This window comes from Emys orbicularis, chromosome 5 (assembly GCF_028017835.1).
Source record: "Emys orbicularis isolate rEmyOrb1 chromosome 5, rEmyOrb1.hap1, whole genome shotgun sequence".
Taxonomy (NCBI): domain Eukaryota; kingdom Metazoa; phylum Chordata; order Testudines; family Emydidae; genus Emys; species Emys orbicularis.
Genome location: NC_088687.1, coordinates 27,085,997 through 27,105,989, shown reverse-complemented (window position 1 = coordinate 27,105,989; position 19,993 = coordinate 27,085,997).

Genomic DNA, 19,993 nt, shown 5'->3' with positions numbered 1-19,993 from the left:
GGGGAAAAAAGCCTTCACAGTTTCACTGGACACACAGTATTAGCTGTACAATAGGGGATGGAGTGTGTGGTTCAAGGGACTCAGTGGAGCATGACTCAAAAGGGGCAGGTTAAGTTTGTGTGGTGGTGACATTACTTTAATCTCATATTGCCTTGTTTTCAGATTTTAAACTTAGCCACCCTCCATGTTCTAGAAGGGTATGAAGCAGTAGTAGGCAACTTTAATCTTCGTTTAAACTGTGTCTGTGGGCAATGAATAGTTAACTGGTGCCCTCTTGAATTCTGAGATGCCTAAAAATTTTCACAGCTAGGACTGCATATTTGCAAACTAGAGTGCAAGAGGAAAGAGTTTATAGTGTGTCTAAAATGTTGTTGTGGTGCACTCCTTGGACACAGTTAAGCTTCACTAAAGGAAGGTTGTTGAAGGTCAACATGTGCAGTGTTGACAGCCAGAATTAGTTTAGAGTCTTACTACCAATAGTATTGTTCTTAGTTGATGTCACATGCAGGTACTTTGTGGTGTAAGGTTGCTAGGAAAGGAAAATTAAGTTGATACCTGAATGTCTGTCGTCATATACCTACAAAGCTGGCAAGATAGACAGCGTTTCAATATGGTCCCCTTTTAGAGGTGACCGTAACAGAAACAGAATGAATGTAATATTAAAATCTATTAAACAGTCTACATGGTTTCATTTTGGACTGAAACAAGGTTTCTAAATGTCTTAGGTTTTAGAACATGCCTTAACTTCAGGCACTTCTCCCAAATCCTTGGAGACAGAACAGACACTTAAAAGCAGGAAAACTAGAAATCAATTACGAATAAAGTCAGAAACCTTGAATTCAACTAAAAGTAAGTGTGACTCTAAGAGTATCCCACTGCCAGAGGGCAAGGGGCTCCTGGGTGTCAGGTAATAAGTTTCAGATGACCAATTCAGTGTATCCCCACTCACTGTGGTTACAATCTGTATCTAAAAGGTGTCTTGTAAGATATCATTGCAAAAATAAGTCATTGATCATTAATATTCTGGCATGATGTATGCATAGGCTGCATAGGCTGTGCACAAAAAGGCATGAATATATGCTAGAATTATATTTATGCATTTCTTGTCAACCACATTTTACAAACTCAATCTGTGTTAGACAAAGCAATGTGTATTTGCTTCTCAGCCAAGCCCGGGCTTCAGGCAAAGACAATGAAGATCCGTTTTTATGTATTAGGTAGAGAAACCTAACACAAGGGGGAGGAGACCGCAAAGGAGAGAGAAGTTTGGTCTGGGCATTACTTCTCAAAGGATATGTTGCAAAGGTTTCCTAGCCTATAAAGACAGGGGAGGTGAACCTCAAGTGATATACAATCAGTTGATTCAATTGTTTATAAAAAGTATGTAGAGTGAGCTCTCTTCTGAAAGATAATGACACACTGGTGATTAATAACGTTGTGAAATGTATTTATTAACACTATATGAAGCAATATGGATACTTAATGTCATTATACTTTAAAGCATGTGGCAAAACAAGGAGAAACAGGTTCCCTCCCAGACAGGTGTAGGTTTCTTGGGGGGGTTTTTTGTTTGCTTTTTCAGATGAAGTTACTTTGAACAATATTATTACCATCTTCAGCCCTACAACTCAGTCATATGAGCCTGATCTGGCTAATTAAGTTATGGCCATCTCAAATTCTTATTGGTCTCCTGGCACAGAGTAATATAGCCTCAGCTTTGGGTGTCAGTCTTGCCTACAGAATCCTATGTGCAAATTTCAGGAAGTCTCATAGGCCAACGTGTATATGGGATCCAGCTACTCTCACTCCTGCTCTTGGTCAGAGTTGTTGTCTCTAGTTCCATTCAGCTCAGGTGGAATAGGAAATACACAAATCAACATATCAAAGTGTTAGAATTGCTGTGAGGTATTATGTGGTTTGCTTGTCAGTTCTCAAGTGGAGATTTCTTATGGCATATCTTTTCCTTTTAATGCTTGAATATTGTACTCCATAGCTTCCTCCAGCTGTCATTCCAATGTGGGAGGCCACTGTGTATGTCTTAACCTAGTTTAATCCCTTAATAATCTTGTGGACCAAGTAAGAGGCATTAGTTATGGTTGACATCTGATCACCCAAACTGACCAATCATTTGCAATATCCAGTTAGCCAATCTTATATTTTAGAGCAATGGTGTTCTTTTGATTTATAAAAAGTAGCTTCCCTCAGAGAAAAGCCTAACACAAGTGTCTTGGCCAGGTGGAAATTTTAGGCTCATCTAGTTGAGCCATACAACCACAAGAATCCAGGCACAACTTCCCTTCAAGATTGCATCAACATGTGGGGAATACCAAAGCACCATGTAGTGGATAGGTCAGATGAAATTGTTGCTTATCTGCTGATTTCAGGTGAAGTCAGACAACACCAAAATAAGGAGCTTCTCATGTTCTACTACATGTGTACCAAAGAAAATTACCTGAAATTCAACAGGTATGTCAAATCAGGCTGAATGATGCTAGGTCTGTAGGGGACACTGTGACAAAGACGTTCCTCTGAACTCAAAGTTGAAGCCTAGTACAGATCTGTCGCATCTTACGCGCATTTAACATGCGCGATTTCAGCTTTACGTCGTCGGCAAAAAAAAAAGAGAAAAATAACAATTTTAATACTGTACTTGTAGTGCGGGCGATTCTGCCCACCATTCAACTCAATGTAATTTTAACTATACGCGGTTTTCGCTTTACGTGCTAACTGCAGAACGGAACCCCCGCGTAAGATGAGACTCGCCTGTATACAAATTGAGACCCCAGAACAAGGACACCTTAAACATTCATGGGCATAATGAGCAAAATCATCCCTAAATGATCAACTGAAGGATCCACTCAGAATATTCCTTGAGGACAGCACAGAGACAGATTGGTACTTAGCAAGAGAAGAGCTTTTAGTAATTTTAAGAGAGTCAAAGAAGCACCACTACTGAAATATTTTAAGACTAAGACAAATTTTCACAAGTACTTGTGCAGTGCAGGCCCGTAACTATTTTCTTAAGGCAGGCATGCTTTCAGGCACCTATAGTTTTAAGCAAGGAGCTGCAGAGAGGGGAGCTTGAAATTAGTAAGACTCAGTATTTCCCTTTTATTAAAAGGAAACAGAGTTTGACACACTCAGACACAGTAACCCAATTTTGCAACAGCTGGAGAATGTAGTTGTAAATTGCCCAGGTACTTCAATGTACACCTTACACTACAGAGATGAAATTACTGCATGTGATTGGATTCTGCACAAAGGACCCTGTATCATAATAGCACACAGCATGAGGTCAAAAGGCTAGATATGACCCACAGTATCAATTTAGTATTGAGAAGTGAGGGACATGCTGGGCTCTGTTATTGAGGTCAGGCTTGAATGCTGCTATTGAGGATAAGGCATCAAAATGTGATATCTGCAGAAAGTACAAGAATAAATGCTAGACAGGATGCTTGATTGCCCTTGCTGCAGACCAAATAAAGTTAATTGGGAAAGGCTACATCTTATTAGTGGGCTAAGTTTTAATTGAGCTCTTGGGCAACTCATCGATCACTTCACTCAGATTGGAATCTCCAGTGAGCTAAAGGGCTAGAGCCCTGTGGCCGGGTGGACAAGGTGCGGACGCCTCCTGCTGGAGGTCTCGTGGCCCTGCATCACCCTGCCCCAGAATAGAGCAGAGAGAAGTGTTCCAGACAGCCTAGAGTGGCTGCAGAAGAACGGCTAGTCAGAGGAGCTGCTGGAGCAACCAATAAGGGGCCAGAATGGCCAGATAAAAGGCAAGCAGTAGAGCAGAGCCTTCAGTTGCTGTGTGGTGCTTGATGAGGGAGGACCGGGTGCCTAGCTGGCTCGACAAGCAGTATGCCGTGGGCAGCTCACTGCAGAGAGCTCACCAGGCAGAACTGAGCTCAGGGAAGGCTGCCAAAGACCAGGTGCCTGGCTGGCTGGATAGAGTAGCAGTAGGACCATGAAAAGGTCAGTGTGGGCAGGCTGAGCCCAGGGGACTGAGCCCAGGATCTGGCCAGACCAGGCGAGGGTACCAAGATGGGCTCTGCTGGTCTGGTAGCAGACTGAACCCAGGGAGGACTGCTGAAAAGGACACCAGCTGAGGGTACTGAGATGGGCCCCGTTTAGATGGTTGAAGAAGGCAGTGCCTTTGGAAAGAAGCCTTAGAGCTATGGCTCCATACCAGGGCCGAGAAAGAACTTGGACTGTATACCCTGGAAGGGGGGACAGCGGGTGTGGCTCAGCCGGAGGGCTAAGCTGGCGAAGACCAGCCAAGAGAACCAGCAGCTGGGGCAGGGCTTGCAAGAGGCAGGTATGGTATGGTATACCTGGGTATGGTAAGTACACATTTATGGCCAAGGTGAAGATATTCTCCTGGATTCTTCTCATGCCTGTCACTTACTTACTGGGAGACAGCAGAAATGTCTTACGTTTCTTTAGTCTGAATACTTCATTTAATAACACCAGAAAATCAAAACAAATAAGCTATTCTCTAACCACTAAGTACTTAAATATTTCTTCAAATTTTATAGAAGCATAGGCAAACTTATATATTTTATTAATAACCATTTTTCCCCATCAATATTGAGGTTTACCCCCTGCTTTCCCACTAGTTACACTGGTGTAATTCCATTTGTTAGTGGTATTACTCCTAACTTACATGAGGGTAGGTGAGATGAGCATTAGGCCCATCTGTCGAAATATTGAGATTTAGGGGTTTTAAATGAAATTTTTGCTTGAAATGCATTAGCTTGGCAACAAAATTACCTAGCCAACTTATTATGGGCAAAGGTGGGTCTTGGGGAAGAAATTTATCTATTACACTCGTGGTATTATTTAAGCACTATCTCTTACCAATTTGATTAAAAACACAAATTCACTTAAAATAAGTTACTGGGGATTTGAAAGCTCTTTATTAACATTTTTGAGTTAACTCTCAGAATACTCATGTGATCCAAAGATTGTCATTTCCATTACAGAAGAAACCACCGTGTGCATGCTCAAAAAACAAAACCATGTTTGTACGGATCATTTTAGATGTAATGGCTGCAAGACCCAATTATAGCCATGAAAAATTCTAAGCCTTTTCATGTACCGCTAGGTGTGAAACTGAACACAGGTCTTGGAAAGAGATATAACATATATAACACAGTAGATAGAAATGTGTCATTTTGCAGGAACATTACAAGTGGGGGGGCCATAAGTATTCAAGCCGGAGAGTTAATTTAATCCCTTCTAGTAGGAATTATTTTGGGGACGTTTTATAGCCTTATACTGAAGGTCAGACTAGATGATCACAATGGTCCCTTCTGCCTTTTGAATCTTTGAATCATGTGGTGAGTGGAGGCAACAAGGAGAATAAAATGGAGATTATATCTATTCTTTTCCCTTCTCTGTTCATCTCCACAATAGAGAAGGAAAGAATCTTAAAGGAACTCCTACCCCAAAAAACAGGCCTAGAGCAAGCCAAGCAACAGACAGATTAACTGTAGAATTCCCAATCTCCTTTCCATAAATGCCATGCTAAAAAATCTGTACTGATGTCAAAGAAAATAATAAGGGGGGGGGGGGGTATGTGGGACGTTGTCCCAGAAAAGTTGTAAAATATCCAATGGATTACAGAAAGGACTTTACACACATTGTGTATATTTAGCTGTGTGGGAGAAGTAGCCGATATGACAAAGTAGACCTGGGTATAAACTTTAATTTTCTTTATATGGAATGAATTTACACTGTCAACACATGAAGCACCTCTCTCCTTCTAGGTGGAAAGTTAAGAGGATTTAAGCCACAGCCTTACACAGAGTTGAGCTACAATAACTATTTTCTGGTCTCGTGGCTGTTGTCACATCATCCTTTCCTAAGACATTTATTTTAAGAAATGCAGACAGGATTTATGAAGATGTGTGGGTGAATGATAATGGATGTTGGTTAGGGCATTAGTTATACTCGTGAATGTGTCAAGGCCGTCTACTGTAGGCTGGTGCATCTTGTACCTTCTAGCCATTATTCTGAAGGGGGAAGCTAGGGCAGCTTCATCAAAATTGTCCCCTGTTTATCCCCTTTTTTTTTTTTTGTAATATATTTTTGGAGCCCACATTGCTTGCAGTAGCAATACAAGATATGGTAAAGGAATTGCCAGTTTAAGCTAGACTTTCATAACTGAACGAAGGTCAAGACATGGGAAATAATTGTCCCTTTCTGCTCCACCCTGATGTGGCCTCAGCCGGAGTATTATATCCAGTTCAGATATACTTTGAATACTTTTAAGAAAGAAGTGGACAAACGATAGAGAGTCCAGAGGAAAGCAACAAAAGTGATAAAAGGTTTACCTGACCTCTGAGGAAAGGTTAAAAAATTGTGTATGGTTAACAGCCTTCTTTTTTCAAGATTATCAGGTCTCCCCTCAATCTTCAAATATGTCCTGGCTGTAATAAGAAGGATTGTGATCTGTTGAGAAATTAACCTTGGCATCCTTTACAGTTTCCAGTATTTTCTATCTGAACTCTGCTATTCATTTAAATTAGCAATTGAATTTTTTCATTTGCTGTCCTAAGCTGAATTAGTGTTGCTGTGCACCACTTAATAGTTGTCCTTTTCACACTTCAGTGATGAGGCTGCACTTCACTGATGACATGATTGAGGCATCCAAAATTAATGGACTATCTTGTGCATTTTCCCTGTGATCACTGTTCCTTGGCTGTAAAATATGGAACTTATCTTTCCATCCGGAATCAGAAAATAATTTTGAAGAGAGAAATGTATTTCCAAAGTTGGTAAATGTTTTCTATCTATCTGTTCTCATGTCCACTAAAGGTAGGACAAGAAGTAATTGGCTTAATCTGCAGGAGGGGAGAGTTAGGTTGGGTATTAGGAAAACTTTCTAATTATAAGGACTGTTAACTTGTGGAATAGGCTTCCGAGGGAGGTTATAGAATCCCCATCATTTGAGGTTTTTAAGAAGAGGTTGGACAAATACTTGTCAGGAATGGTCTAGGTATACTTGGTTCTGCCACAGTACAGGGCCCTGTACTATAGATCCCTTCCAGCTCTGTATTTCTATGTTGTCATTAAAAATCCTAAAGCTGTAAGTGGGTTGTAGCCCACGAAAGCTTATGCTCTAATAAATTTGTTAGTCTCTAAGGTGCCACAAGTACTCCTGTTATTTTTAAAGCTGTTTTGTTAGAGTTCATATTCCAAATATAGTTTAATAGATTAGCAAAATGAGCAATTTAAGTAAAACCCTTTCAAATCTATTTTAATCGGAGACACTTTATTTAAGCTAACTAGTTATAACCAAGCATATAAGGAAATAAAAATGAATGAAACGAAAGGTAAGAAAACAGCAGCATAACTGCAAACCCTGTAGTTTTTATTGCTTGAGGATGTATAGTGACCTGCAACTGCAGGAAGTTTTATTAGAATAATTTTAGTTTAATGGCTCAAACTCAGTCTAAACTGAGCTCTCAAACAGATGCACTCTGGGTATTTCCCAATACTCTGTTGCACCAGCAGATGACAAGTGGTGGTTTTCTTGTTCAACCTGTAGTCTGTATCAGGCCCCTTGCTATCAGAATATGGGACTTTAGTAGATTATGGCAGGAATCTTATTAGAATGTGTAACCATTTCAATAGCTTTTTAGGAGTGTAATTCATCTCATAAGAGATGAACTCCTTAAGTTTTACTATTGCTTATGCAGTAGCATAAGCATAGAACTTATTAATTAAACATCCTATTTGTTGACTTTTACAATAGACTACTTTCCTGCTTCCCATATAATCTAAAATAGAATTATTGCAACCATGTCTTTTTTGTTTCTTATTTTCCACATGCATTGTTCTGATAATTGAAAAATGTAAACCAAATGCAACCTTTTAAAGTGACCTTTGTTTTGGAAAGCCATTATCGTGCTGCAAACGCAGCAGTAATCAGTTTCACATCACATTAAGTGCTTTGTTGAAGGCATTTTCTATTACTAAATCAAATTATCCATTTTGGATTATAGTGAGGGACAGTAACTCAAGAGAGGTATTTGCTTGATAGTTTCCAATTTCTCATTGACCTCCTGGTGTAGAAAATAGTTTGAGATACAATCAGAATCTAAGCGCAGTGACCTTGTGTTGCAGGGTCAGCCTCTGCAGCACCCCCTTCAGACCTGTCGTGGCATTAGTCACCCTACTGTCCCATGCAGTGGTATCTCTGGCAAGGTGCTGGTAACAAATAGGCAATAGTCCCAAGTGCAACATAAACAAAAGGGTCTGCTGCTCCTCCTGGGCTCAGCTCTCTCCTGTTCTCCTACAGAGCAGTGACTAAGGGCTTCTCTCTTCTGGGAATTTCCCTTTCCCCAGAGCCTGTCCCAGGAGTCGGCCTCCTACCTACAGGCCTCCTCAATCTTTCTCCAGGCAGATGCCTGGGAGTTACCCTTCTTCAGGGCCTACCCAGGAGCCAACTGCCTTTCTGCCGCTCCCCTCCTTCCAACTGAGATCTCTCAAACCTATGTAGACATCCCAGAACTCCTTCTCACGTGGGTCTAATAATTAAAGAGAGCCGTCACACAGGCTGAACTTCCTCCTAGGCCTATGCTGAACCAAAACAACAACGCAATATCACAACAGAACAACAACTGAACACTAAGACACAGCCCCACCTATTTGTGGAGATGGTGACTGCTGTGATTATTACATAACTCACTTAAAACTAGACTTTTCACTGATGGGCACTAATTGTGTGTGTCTCATTTTCCAGGTGCCCTACTTGAGATACCTGGGACCTGGTTTTCAGAAGTGCACAACTGCAGCTCTTGTCAATAGAAGATAGAAATCCTCCATCTGTAAGGCCTGGTAAAAATTAGCAGATTGGGAGTCGTGGGTTTGTTCAGCCTTGGACTCACTGCATGGCCTTGGCAAGTCACGACCTTTCTGTCAGCTTTCTATCTGAGAAATAGGCGTGACTATCTATTTACTTCACAGCAATATTGTAGAAATGCTTACTCTGAAGAGCCATTCCATTGCGGTCTCATGTTGGTCACCCATTCACTGAGGCACCGAAAACTAATGTACCATCTTGTGCATTTTCATTGTTCCTTACCTGTAAAATAGGGAACTTATCCTGTCTGGAATCAGAAAGTAATTTGAAGAGAGAAATGTATTTGTGTTCATGAGGCACTCAGAGTATAGTGAGGAGTGCTATAGGAAAAACCCACAGGGAAAATTAATAATGTCACATATATTTTAGGGTTTGGATGGTGTACAGTAAATAAGTCAAGGCCACACACTAATGGATAGAAAGGCATATTGAATAGCTGCCTTGTTCTAAGAGCCTCATCCATCCTGCATACTGAGTGAGGCATGGGTCCTGTGGAAAAGTGTGTGATCGTGTCATTAAAAATGCTTGCATATGCAGAAAGGATCAGAATTCCTGACCCCTCTTAATGCTTGACTTTGTCAAGCTAATACATTTTTAGTGTAGTTTCTTGTATGTCACTACCAAGTTTTAAAAGAAAAATCCTAAAAAAGAGAGCTTACTATATTCAGCTAAAATAACAAGAATTGATACCTATGCAGACAGATAAGTCATTTCTGGTTTTAATGGGCAGGGAGGCAGCTAAATTGCTGGAAAGGATTTGGGGATTGAGGTGGATAATCCAGCAGAACATGAGCTCTGTGTGACACTGTGGCAAAAGAGCTAATGTGATCATGGGATGCATAAATGGGATAATCTTGAGTAGGAGCTGAGAGGTTTTTTTACTTCTATGTTTGGCACTGGTGCAATCGCTGCTGGAATACTGTGGCCAGTTCTGGGGCACACCATTCAAGAAGGATGTTGATAAACTGGAGTGGGTTCAGAGAAGAGCCACAAGAATGATGAAAGGATTAGAAAACCTATTTTAGTGATAGACTCAAGGAGCTCAATCTATTCATTTTAACAAAGAACTAAAGGGTGCCACAGTCTAAAAGTATCTACATGGAGAACAAATATTTAATAATGGGCTCTTCCATCTAGAAGAGAAAGGTATAACATGATCCAATGGCTGGAAGCTGGACAAATTCAGGTGGAAATAAGGCATAAAATTTTAACTGTGAGAGTAATTAACCACTGGACCAATTTACTAGGTATTGCAGTGGATTCTTCATCACTGAATTTTACAATCCAAATTGGAGGTTTTCCTAAAAGATCTGCTCTAGGAATTATTTTGGGGCAGTTCTATGGCCAGTGTTACACAGGCGGTCAGGCTAGAAGTTCACAATGGGCCCTTCTGGCCTTGGAATCTGTGAATCTATAATGCTTCTCCACACTACGAGTTTGAAACACGTAAGTCTCAACATCATTTTAAAATGGCTTAGATATTGACAAATGTTATGGAGTCTTTCACCTCTATTACCAATTCAAATAAGGCCCAACTGGAGCAGAGTCTGAAAGCCATTACCATCAGAAGGCCACTAGCATCCCCCTCTCCTAGAATCCTCCATGCCACCCTTTCTGTGACTTCCAAATTTCCACCCCATGCCCGAGACTTCCCCTAACCCCCTTAAGCTTTCTGTCAAGAGGGGTGGGGGAGGAATTACTTCTCCCTCCTGGCCCAGACAAGCTTCTTAGCTGCAGCCTGTTGAACTGCCAAGGAAGGGGTCCAGAAGTAGGAGCTGAGCTAGCTGCAGCCTTCTGCCAGCCCAGCAGGGAGACCGAGCATCTCCTAATGGCAGAAAGCTCCAACTGAGCTGCTTTGCACTTACTGAGCCAACTGTTTTGGCTATTCAGGAACAAGAGAAGAGCTCTAGGCACTTCGGTCCTAAGCAGCTTCAGACTCCTTCTCTTTCATTCCCTTTGCAGCCTCTTTCATACCTCTCCTCAACCAGCCAATAGGTGGCAAATAAATTGTTCTCCACTGCAGACAAGGTTTAGGGGAAATATTCCTTCCCATCCCCTCAATAATTAACTCAATGGTGGATTCACAAAACTGATGACCCACTAAACTGTCTTTATAGAGACCATAAACTAAATAGTTATGAAGAATACTTCACCCCTAGGGGTAGTCCTTTACAATCAGGATTAAAGCAAACTAAGCTATTTTCAAGTGGTGAAGTTGATACTGCTACCCATACCACATATCTTCTATGCATAAGTAATACCAATTTATTATTTTGCAAAAGCACTAAAGCCACTTACTTTTTTTTCCAAAATAATTTGAGATTAGCTAGAATGACAAATGTGAGTACTGAAAAGCTATAAAAGTTAAGTGAGTATATTTTGGGAAAACATAGCTATTAGATAGGATTAGAACCCTAGTCTAGCTATCCATCTCTATTACTGATTTGCTGGTACATAATCTTGAGCAAGTAGCTTACATTTTTTCCATTTATTAACCGAAGATAATACTTGCCAACCATTATACAATCCTTTAAAAATACGGAAATAAAAACTAAATGTTAAGAAAATGTTTATTTGGAACAAATAGCATAGTGAATTCTCTTCATACCACTTCCCCTAGTGAACATCATTGTCCGCTCCTTACGTTTTATGGTGAAACCTATTGAATCTAAAACCGCCATTTCTTATATTCCTCAGACATTCATGCCACTGCAATTATATTCTACTCTTTGACCTTTAAAAACATGGTAGAGTTTTTTTAATATTACCCCACTTTCCTGATACTTTCACTAAACCCCTCATAGTATATCCTGTCACTTTAAAGCATCTAAATTCCTCATAAAGAGACTTTCTTTCCTGGGCAGACTCCCTGCATTCTCCTATCAGGTGATGAACTGTTTAGTGAACCTCTAGTGTCTATTGACTTTTCGTATGCATAGGCTTTGCCCCCTCTCATAGGAACTTTTTGGGGAGGGCCCTTTAAACTTGGCAGAGGGCAGTACCTGCAATCCTAAAGTAAGTGTTTTGCTGTAGGCTGCAATTTTCTTCTTTTCCTGTTGGTAATTTAAACTTAATTTTTTAAAACATTTCTGAGGCAGTGGAATATCCCCAGAAGTGATGTTAGCGTTGCCTATTGTTCTACTGAACGCAGTTTAGTTAATCACTGATTAGTCGTTATATTCACAACTTTAAACAAGTTAACTCGTGCTAGTGAACCTGGGGGGCTCTTAAGAGACAGTTGAATTAGGTGAGCTACAAGTTTGGTCTTCTCACCGCTATACACTAGCAATAAGGTGATGTGGTATGGTGGGGAGGGCTACGTGTGAAATGGAGCCAAAGAAAGGCTGTTGAATGAACAAACAGTTGTATGGCTACTTTTGTATAAATACAATTAAAAAAAATGTCAAGAAAACAGTTAGACCATAAAATAGCTAACTTCACAGTTGTGATCATGAAGCTGATGAAAATCTTCATGCAACCAGTAGGCTGGGCAATGTATGACTTTTTTTTTTCTTTCTGCTTCATTAGATGTGGTTCCAGTTGCTAATATGATACCTTGTCTGATTTTAAAACTAATTTTAGGGTTGCAGAACTTGGATTCACTGGGTAGTAGGAAGGAAAAGAAAAAAGTTTAAAGTTCTAAACAAAACAGCAACAGTAAGCTGGCGTTTGACTGCTATATCTCTTAGCTTATATTGTGCTGCTAGAACACATGAAAGGATAGATATCAATTAAACAGGTATAGTATTTAGCCAAATCAATGTTTGCTAATCAGGGGCGCCTCCAGGCACGAGCGCAACAAGCACATGCCTGGGGCGGCAAGCCATGGGGGGCAGCGTGCTGGTCTCCGTGAGGGCGGCAGTCAGGCAGCCTTCGGCGGCGTGCCTGCAGGAGGTCCGCCGGTCCCGCGGTTTTGGCGGTAATTCGGTGGCGGGGACGCCGAAGGCGCGGGACCGGCAGATCACCCGCAGACATGCCGCCGAATCTGCATGACCAGCGGACCTCCCGCAGGCGCGCCGCCGAAGGCCGCCTGACTGCCGTGCTTGGGGCGGCAAAAAACATAGAGCCACCCCTGTTGCTAATGCAAAAATAGTTTCATTGCTCTTAAGAGACTACATATGGTCCAGCATTATTAGCTCACTTTCAAGTCTGCCAATCACCTTCCTCAATGGATGGAACTTTCGCTTTTTTGATTGTCATGTATCTAATGCTCAGTGGAGACTTTAATAGTTCAGAGGGATCCGTGCTGCTTGGTTTTGCTTTATTTAACCTATAGACATAATTGTTGATGTTCTTGGGCATACATGAGTCTGTTTTGCATTGCTATTTTCTGGTCCTGGAAGCAAGGATGAGTTCTTCTGTGGAGAAACATTATAGTTGTATTTAAAGCATGGACAGAGAAGTAAGATAGGGGGTGGCAGGTTCTGAGACTCCGTATAGGAATCTTCTGTTGATTCAGCCTAGGCTTCGGTGCTAAAATGCTGCATTAAAATTCAAGGTAATAACTATTCGCTCATGTTGGCAGGTGAGTTCTATTAACTCCAACTCCAGATATAAAGGCAGAATGTCTCTTTGGATAGTGACCTGATGGAGTTACCGCAGGGAAACACTAGAAACAGCCAATCTTAAAGTTTGGATATTAGCCCAAGGTCTCTGTGCAGTTCTGAATATGGGGTGAGGAATTACTTTATCTCAATCCTAAGAGATGCTGGGTTACTGAGTATAATGGGGTGGGCACAAGCATCACTTTCTCCTCCTTTTCTGTAAATCCCCTTGTGAATCTAGCCTGAAAATTTGAAATATTTTTGGTTTGAAAAAGTCAAAATGTTTGTTTTGACACTTCAAAAAAATTTTTTTTTTAAGTTTCTGCTGGAAAATGTCACCCAACTCTAGTGTACACACACATATAGTTTTATGTCTGGGCTCACTCACTGTTCCCCAAATTGAAGATCAATCCATGCAGGCTACATTTCAGTTAAATGTAGTTCCTGGAGATAAACCTATGGTTCTGAGTCTGCCTTTTAGCCTTATGTCATCTTTGCTGCTTCCAGGTGCACTGTGGCAGATTACTGCTATCTTCAGGCTTTCTACTGCTGCCCATCACCGTACCTGAAATTAACTAGGAGTCAGGAGAGGGACTCATTGGCCTATTGGAATCCAGTACTCCTTTTACTTGCATCCACTCCAGCAAAAACATCGTTCCTTTTGCAAAGGTCTCCAAGTCTGGATCAGACCAACTAATAGCTTCTCTTTTACCAGGCAAATGTATCAATACCTGTTAGTTTGGGTATGTCTCATTCTATACAGTAACTTCTCATTTAAAATCGTCCCAGTCAACGTTGTTTCGTTGTTACGTTGCTGATCAATTAGGGAACGTGCTCGTTTAAAGTTGTGCAATGCTCCCTTCTAACGTCGTTTGGCAGCTGCCTGCTATGTCCACTGCTTGCAGGAAGAGCAGCCCGTTGCAGCTAGCTGGTGGGGGCTTGGAACCAGGGTAGACCGGCAGCCCCCCTATCAGCTCCCCGCTCCCCTAAGTTTCCTGTGCAGCAGCTGCCCAGCAGGTTATCAATTGCCGGCAGCTTAGCTGTCCCTCCCCCTCACTGCCATGTGCTTCTCCTGCACTCTGCCTTGGAGCTTCTCCCCGAGACTCCTGCTTGCTGTGCGGGGGCGGGGGAGAAGGGGAGGAAGAGGGGGGCTGTCAGGGTGTCCCCCTCCCCCCTGCTCCTGCACCCCACTTACCCCATCTTCCATAGAGCAGGGGGGACACATGACAGGGCTCAGGACAGAGGGAGCTAGCTGGCAGCAGCTGCGGTCTCAGCAAGCTGATCTAATTAACAAGGCAGTGTACTTAAGAGTAGGGTCAGTGCACTTTAAGGGGAAATACACATATCTCTCTCTCACACACACACACGGTGTGTGTCTCTGTCTTTGTCTGCGATGCAGTCTCCCCTCCCTCCATTCCTGCTGCCTTGTAGAGTGTGAGAGTTAACCCTTGAGGGCTCAGCCAATTGCTAGTTCATCATTTAGCAGTAAGGCATTCCCTGGGAAATATCCCACCCTCTGACTCCTCCACCTCAACCAAGCTTCACAATCATCATCACTGTGTACCAGTATTAAATTGTTTGTTTAAAACTTATACTGTGTGTGTGTGTGTGTATATATATATATATATATATATATATATATATATATATATATATATATATATATATATATATATAATGTGTAAATATGTGTATATGTATACATATATAATATAGTCTTTTGTCCGGTGAAAAAAAATTCCTGGAACCTAACCCCTCATTTACATTAATTCTTATAGGGAAATTGGATTCGCTTAACATCATTTCGCTTAAAGTCGCATTTTTCAGGAACATAACTACAACGTTAAGTGAGGAGTTACTGTACATCGTTTTTAGTGTTTTAGATTCCAGTATAATTTTATTTTCTATTGTATTTGTGAAAACTGAAGCTAAACCGGGAAACCACTGTTCAACATGGAGGTTGTTCTTTCTGAGCTGCATGCATAAGAGCACTTTTTCTCAGAATGAATGTAATAGTAGCCAGTTACATACAATAGTTCCCAGCATTCTCCCAGATGCTGAAAATATAATTGGAAACTTCACAAAATGTTGGCTCAATAATCCTGAAATTATATTGAAAAGCCTGCTGAAAATCCATCTGGTCCCAAAGCTTTATTATACAGCAGATTTTAATAACTTGTATTACTTATTGACTGTTCTCAAGATTCTAAGAAAGTTTACTTCACTAAAAGCAAAATTAACCAGCTCTTTTCCAGAATCTTTCATCCCTGTAGTATGCAACTATACTAACCATAAAATATAACTGGTTTATTTCTAATATTCTGTGTGCACTTGTTCTTCACATTTCCTAGACTGAGATTCAGTTATGCCTGTAAGCAATATCGATATTAATTTAAAAAATGATTAGTGATTTTGGATGCCTCAATTTTTGGGTGCTCAACTTTAAACACTTCAAAGTGGCCGGATATTCATAGAACAGATCTCAGCACTTTGAGGATCAGAGCTTCTAAAAGTGTTCTCTAAAAAGACCTGAAGTACCCCAAATCACTAGCCACTTTTGAAAATGTAGTCTTAGACAATATATAACTTGAATAATAAAATTCAGCTTTGAAAAGTCATTTGCCTATTCCAGTTTCAATCTGCCTAGTGCTCTTCTGTACTAACAATTCATGAATGTGGCAAAGCATTTTAATGTTTTTAAATCCTAGATTTTAAACAATCAATTCTCCCCCAGAATTTTGTAGCATGTAATGGCATTACTAGCTTCCCCTAGAACAAGGTTCCTAGCCTCTGTTTTTCATCATGAGCTGCTTTCAGTGGATTGAGGGATAGCCCCACTTGTGTCCCTTGGCACAGGTGCCACCATATCTAGTTACTGTCCATTTCGCTCTCTCTCCTGTTTTTTACTCTAGTCCTCCTTTCTGTGCATTTTTCTTAGTTTTTTGTCCTCACAGGCTAGAAAACTTTGTTTTTATTGGAGCATGGCGGGGCCATGCGTGGCTTTGTGTTCTTGGAACTGAGCTGAGTGCCACAGGAACAGAGAAGGAAGCTTGGGCCAGTAACTTGCTCCTGCTCTGTCAGCTGCATTGGTGCCTTCCACAGATGTAGGGAGAACAGGTGGGTGGCTTTCAAGCATTTTGGTTTTTTGTAGGGTACCAGCAGGTTTCCTCACTCACATTGCTCCTCTCCTGTTCCTTAGGCCCTCATAGAGCAGTCTGCCCCCCAAGTAAACCCTACACTCCTGTATGGGGACCACTGATATAGTATACTGTTAATTACTGTCAATTTCTATGTAAAATTGATTTGACTTCTTCTGGGATCATTCTTAAAATAATGCCATTAGAGGGTGCTGCTCTGCTAGCAAAACAAGGATATCACACAGAAGTATTCTGCAGCAGAGATGTCTGCTGTTAGAGGCTAGAACAGGGATCTCTGCAGTAAGTATCTGGATACCATTTTCTTCATTTGTTGTTTGTGTAGGCAGTTGTATAAAATAATAAATAGTTCCAGTTCTTTTCCAAAAGTTACTTCAAATATACTCTAGCCATTTAATCCAGCAAGGTGTGTGTGTGTGGGGGGGGGAGAATAGAAATACATTTTCTGCGGAAAGAGAGATGCTGAGAACACCAGGAATTTTTTAGGAAGAAGGCTCTTTTATGAGAGTCTGTTTTCATAGATGTGTTTGCTGCTGATAGGTTTTTTTTCTTTTGGTCTTCTGAAAGTTGCATTAAAATATTGGTCAAAATTAATATTTTTCTCTATCCTCTGGAAAGAATTTCAGTGCTTTGTGGATGAGCAGAAATCTATATAAAAGGCTTAGGTGCTCTGAAGTGTGTGAACATGTATGTCTAGTGATTTTAAGTCTCTGATGTAGGACTAAAGCTCCACATACATGACTGATGGCATCAATTAGGCTTCTGTTCCCTCTCTGCATCAGGCGGGCTTTGCTATAGCTGTGTATAGGTACTAGGCCCATACCTGGACAGTGTGACAAAAGCAACCCTGTATTCACACCCTAGTGTAATAATCTTTGTACAAAATATGCCTTGTGAGCTATCATTTGAAAATGATTTTTTTGTTAGTCAGTAATGGTGAAATGTGTGTAGCAGCAACATTTGATGACCTCCTGAGGTCCCTTCCAACCCTGAGATTCTATGATTTGAAGTTATGAAATCCCCCCTGTATGTATGATGATGATGATAACACATGTTCAAAATCACATAGCTCTGCCTAGGCAAAACAGGCCTATCCTGAGCAAAGGCATGTGTTTACACCTCAATTGACACACAGGTAGTAAACAAGGTCCTTGAGACAGCAGGTGGAGGAGATGGCAGGAAACACAACAATTTGAATTTCAGCAAACAGAAGTGGGTGAAGAGAAAGCGTGGAGCATTCTTCTTCACCAGACTCCATGTCACTTTCTTTACTCCTTGAATAAACTTTACTTTGAAGAAGAAACCACTTTAAAGGTTCACTGGCTATAAAAGAAAGGGGCAGAGAACCCCAAGTTATTTCTTTCACCTAAGAAGACAAAGGCACCAGCATCTTTGCACCTCTGGGAGAAATCCTGACCAAGAAAAGGGTCAGTCACCATCTTGCTGGAAGACTGTGGGTGAGAAAGGCCATCTTAAACAAAGACTTGAACAAAAGCTTGCTAGATTAAGTTTTGGACTTTGAGGTGTGTGTGTTCACTTTTATTTCCTGTTAACCGTTTATAACTTTCTCTCTTTATACTTGAATTCAGTGAAAATCCTATCTTCTTTTGTTAATAAACTTGTTTTACCTTTCATGTAAACCAATCCAGTACTGTGTTTAAACTGAACAGTTTGGTAAATCCAGTTAAGGTAGCAAACTGTTGAATATTGACTCCTTACAGGGGCAACACGTCTTAATATCTGAAAAGTACATTAGAAAAGTGCAGAATGCACGTTTTGGGAAAATTCAGGCCTGGGAGTTTGTTGGTGTCACCCTGTGAGTAGTAACCAAGGCTGGTGGAAGCCAGTGTGACTGGAGTGTTGCTGACAAGCTGCTGGGGTCAGAGCTGCTGGACCAGGGCCACAGTTCTACATGGACGCTCAGGTTCTGACCTGTAGGCTCTTTGTGAGCAGGTCAGGTTAGGAGCCACCGTAGCAAAACATTGTGAGGCACCCAAGGTTGCAGGTGGCGACACCCCCCTCCCTGGATTGCACCCTGGAATGTGAAAGATGAGGCATTGTTCTGGTCAGGAAATATCTACAACAGCAACGTTTACTCACCTGGATTGTACCAAAAGTAGTTGTGATGGGGAGAAAAAAACAGCTGTCAGTTGCACTCACAGCAAGGGACATCTAACTTTATGGGAAAGGATGATGCCTCTCAGGATGAGAATAGAATCAACAGTTGTCTTATTCAGAAGATTCTCTTATCACCTGCTCTTTAATGTCTGAAATGAGGAAAGAAGAATTTAAGGGGCCTTGAAAGACCTATATTGTTTAACAACTGCAGAGAAATAAGGACAAAAGAAGTGCTATTTGTCAATACTTGTTCAGAAGGGGAGGTATGCTAGTTATTAGAACCTCTTACGGTACAGTTATTGCTGTGATAGAAACCACAGAACCCACCCACACCGATCAAAGAGGTTGGCACGAATGAGAATTTGTCCTCACACAAGCTCAATAAAACTCTTGGAAAGAAGACCTCTTCCATGTAAGAATGTCTGGCATCTCATCCTTTATGTCTTTGCCACAGTGGGATTTGTCATGTATCAGATGTTAGTCGCATAACAGATACATGGAAAATGTACAGCTTGACCCCATTAAACTTAATTATGGTATGGACAGCCAAAACATTTGGGTAAATATGGGAGGAATCCATTGCTTCTAACATCAACAGTAGACACAACAGCGATGTGATTAACTGGGGATTTTGACTTAAACAAGGCTGTTTTTTTTTAATGAGGTATATGTAGTCTTCATAGGCTATAATAAACTCTGTCTTTCTCTCTCCAACTTCTGGTCATTTTTTTTTTTTTTGGATTAATACACTCTGTGGGTAGACTCTGCCAACCCTTAGGATGCTGTTCACATTCACTATGTAATCACTGCAATAATTAATTTATGTAAATGCCATTGGAGATGATTAAGAAAGAAGCTGGTTGCTTGTCAAGGATCTTCAAACATCACTACAGGCATTTGTCACACCCTGAGACTTACCTTTGTTATAGCCAAATGCTGGCATAGGCTATTTGGCTCTATATCTAATGATGGCAGGCTTCCCATTAGTAAAGCATGAGATTTGCAGGCATAATTAATCTGCTGTATATTTATGCTGACACCTGGTAATGAGACCCTCCCACATCAATTATTCTCTTTCTCTGAAAACAGCTCCTTTTGGCCAATGAGGGAAAGCTGCAGGAACTTATAGATGCTGGACTACTATTCAGATTTAGTAATAAACAGGGATGTTTTCACTTTTTATAAAGCTATGTTTTTTGTATTTTTGTTTTTTTAGTTTTATTGATTAGACTGCTTTCAAGATCTCATTTTATTCCTCCTCCTTTCAAACCACAAGGTTCTTGCTCAAGATGTTGCCTTCTTTC